Source organism: Apium graveolens, chromosome 3 (assembly GCF_009905375.1).
Source record: "Apium graveolens cultivar Ventura chromosome 3, ASM990537v1, whole genome shotgun sequence".
Taxonomy (NCBI): Eukaryota; Viridiplantae; Streptophyta; class Magnoliopsida; order Apiales; family Apiaceae; genus Apium; species Apium graveolens.
Window position 1 is genome coordinate 283,549,933 of NC_133649.1, and position 4,031 is coordinate 283,553,963.

Sequence of the window (4,031 nt, forward strand, 5' to 3'; positions counted from 1 at the left end):
AACTCGCCAGTTACCCCATTCTATTAAATATAAAATTAATTTTTCTAACTATTTTTTTACTTTTTAATAAAGCGGGATGATATGTGAATTCCACCTATTTTTATTATATATTTAGCACAAATTATAATACTGTGATATTTTAGCACAAGATATAGAATATTATTAAAATGATAAATTTTATTTTTTATTATATAATATAGATAAAAGATAAGATATGCCACAACATTGAAAATTTGAAATTGCTATTAGAATAAGCCAATATGGGATAGGTGGCTAAGACAAAATGAAATTGAAATAATTAACCACATGGACTTTCACCGGTTGACGGAGATTAGGATTAAATTTCACATGGACTTTCACCGGTTGACGGAGATTAGGATTAAATTTCAAAGTAATTAGTGGAATGAAGGACATGTGTCAGAGTATATACTTGGTAATTATTAAAGCTCAAGGTAATAATATTCCCTCGATTCTCTTTTTTCTTTAGGAGAAACTTATCAATAATAAAAACTCATATGTCGCATTTATAATAATAATCAAATCAAACAAATATAAAACCTATTATATTATGGATTAATACAATTTTCTTGAATATGCAATCAAATAGGTTTGAGCTAGTGACTGTAAATAAAATATTGTAAAAGCTTTATCACTAAATCAAATTAGGAAAATCTCACATATCTAATATGACAAAATTAGGGGTGTGCATGGTGCGGTTTGGTGCGGTTTTTAACATTAACCGAAGCCAAACAAATACACGTGATTCGGTTCGGTTCGGTTAATTGCTTTTAATCGCCACCAAACCATTTAAAACGGTTTTTTGGTTTCGGTTAACCATTCATCGGTTTCGGTTTTTATTCGGATTTTTTATACATATTTTATTTGTACGATTTTTTGTTGGTAATGTGTTGGATAAAAAAATAACATCAAGTTAAATAATAATATTACATTAATCACCAAAGATTTGTCACTTTAGTATTCGTTAAATAAAATTGATATATTTTATAAAATTACTTCTTGAATGTATAATTCATATTATCTTAAATAATATATACGAAATATGATAAAAATGTATGTTCACAACAATGAAAAAAAATATTATATATCAAAACATATGATAAAATTGACTATATGCATATTAAAAAAATTATGATTTAAGAGTATTTACATATTAATCTTAATTAATTTATGGTATTATATCATACTAATGTTCAGTAAATATTTATTTAACAAAATATTAGAACCGGGTTATGATAATATATACATGTATATATAGATAATTATATATATAATATAGCGGTACACTTAATTTCGGTTTGGTTTTGATTGAAAACCGAAACCGCATCACTAATTCGGCTTTTTCGGTTCGATTTTCTTAGGGTTTTTTAGCGGTTTGATTTTTTTCGGTTTAGTTAATCGGTTTTTTTGGTTTCAATTTTTTCTACTCACCCTTACATAAAATTACACCAAAATACAGCCAAGACACACATAACTCTCACTATAATATACTAAGCAAACCCAAATAAAGAAAAGTGAACCGCCCACAATGCCCAGATGCGCGCGAATCGTCCAAAATAACTACGAAATACGTATTTTAGGGATGCGTAATCAATCTTCCAAATTTTAATAAATAATACGCATGTATGACATACTTTTTTTTTTTGAAGAAAAATAATCCATTCAAAGCTTAAGAAACATCATACAAGATTGTCTCCAACAAAATCTGAGGAGGAGACATATGGATCACATAACTATTGAGCTTACAAGGTAGCCTAGCTAATTTATGGGCTACATTGTTTGCTAATTTTTTAACAAAACCAAGAGTAATGTTCGCCCTCGTTTCCAGATACTCTCTACATTGCTGAATGACATGACCAATTTCAAGAAGGCTGGTTGTCTTATGCTTGACCGCATTGACAGTGAGAAGAGAGTCTGTTTCAACCACTATAGGCTTATCAGGAAAGTCCCTAGTCCATATCAGAGCTTCAAACACTCCAATCGCTTCTGCCTCCAGCACAGAGATGCGACCTACAAGCCTATACGTCTTCCCAGAAATGAACCTTCCTTGATGATCACGAATAACCATACCCAGCGAGAAGAAGTCTTCAGCCTCCTTAACAGAAGCATCAACGTTTATCTTAAGGCTTCCTGCCTCTGGGGCCTGCCATTTCAACCCATCACTGCCTGTAGCAGTTCTACTCGCAGTTCCAGTCCTTAACCTCTTCTTCGATGTCTTTTGCCATTCACTAATATGTTTCGAACTCAGAGAGATAGTTGCAGCAGGAGACAAACGAACCTTTTCCCACACAAGCTTATTCCTGGCAGACCAAATACTCCATAGAACCGTAGCCATAGTGATCAGCGTCTCAGCATTCTCAGTAGCCAGCCTTGTCAACACCCAATCAGTAGCAACTTCAACTTTTGCAAAATCAAGGTTTAAACCTGAATCGTTCCAACAACTTTTAGCAAAATCACATTCAAAGAAGATGTGACGTAAATGTTCAATATCTCTTGCACACATAGGACAAGTCATAGGAACCAGCACACCCTTACTACGAATTCTGTAATTCACCGGTGTTGTATTCTGCAAAACCGCCAGAGAAATACTTTCACTTTGTGAGGGATATGCAACTTCCAAATTCTACCCCAACCAAGGGATTGAGGAACATCGAACACACCAATATTATGTTCATGCCAAGATCTATACCCAGTTTTCACAGTGTACTGACCATCTGCAGAATGATCCCAGGCCAACCTGTCTAATGTACTACTCTGTGGAATTCGAGTTGTAAGAATGGCACTTGCATCACATTGGTCGAAACAATTATTTATCTTGTCCACATCCCACATCTTTCTACCTTGCAAAAATAAATCTTTCACTCTCCCCCTAGCAACCTCAACAGGATAATCCCTTTCCTCCACCCGATGGTTTTCTTTAGCCCTCAACCAAGCATCCCTGCAAATTTCAATAGACTGACCATCCCCTAGCACCCATCTAAAACCATTTTTTAAACTTTCCTTAGCTTCCCATATTCCCTCCCAAATATAGCTGCATCCTCTCGGTTTTGTAGCTTGAAAGATATGACAATCAACAAAGTACCGTGCTTTATAAAGTCTTGTTACCAAGGAACCAGGGTTTGTTGCCAGATGCCACACTTATTTACCAATGAGAGCAAGGTTAAAACCATAAAGGTTCCGGAAACCCATTCCTCCTTGCATTTTCGACATACTCATCTTATCCCAAGCTAACCAACGTATACCTTTGTTTTGAGTAGCGTTTGAACACCACCAATAGGCGTTCATCATTTTCTCAATCTCCTGACATAGAGTCTTCGGAATTAGGAAACACGACATACAATAAGCAGGGATCGCCTGAGCCACATTCTTAATAAGAACTGCTTTACCTGCTCGAGATAAAAGCTTGGAGTTCCATTCCTGAATTTTCTTAGCCACTTTATCTTTGATGAATTTGAACACTCCCTTTTTTGATCTACCCACTAAGGATGGCAGACCTAGATACTTGCTTCCCTGTAACTCTTCATGAACACCCAAAATTCCTTTCAACTCCTCTTGTTTATCCCTCCTCACATTCGCACTGAAAAAGATACCCGATTTCTGAAAATTGACTGCTTGACCCGAGCAGACTTCATAATTATTAAGAATACGTTTAACCTCAAGTGTCTCCTCAGTTGTGGCTTTGAAGAACAGAAATGAGTCATCAGCAAAGAGAATATGAGTTATAGATGGAGCTGTAGAACTAATCTGGCAGCCCTTGATGTAACCTGCATTGGCTGCTTTATTCAGCTGGTTTGAAAGCCCTTCAACACACAAAAGAAACAAATACGGTGAAATAGGGTCACCTTGGCGTAACCCCCTCTTCGGCAGAATAGGACCTATACTTGTGCCGTTAAATGAAATAGAATATGAGACTGTCGTTACACAGAGCATGATCCATTTAATCCAAACTTCCGAGAAGCCCATCACACGCATGCGAGACTGTAAATAGGACCAACTAACTCGATCATAAGCCT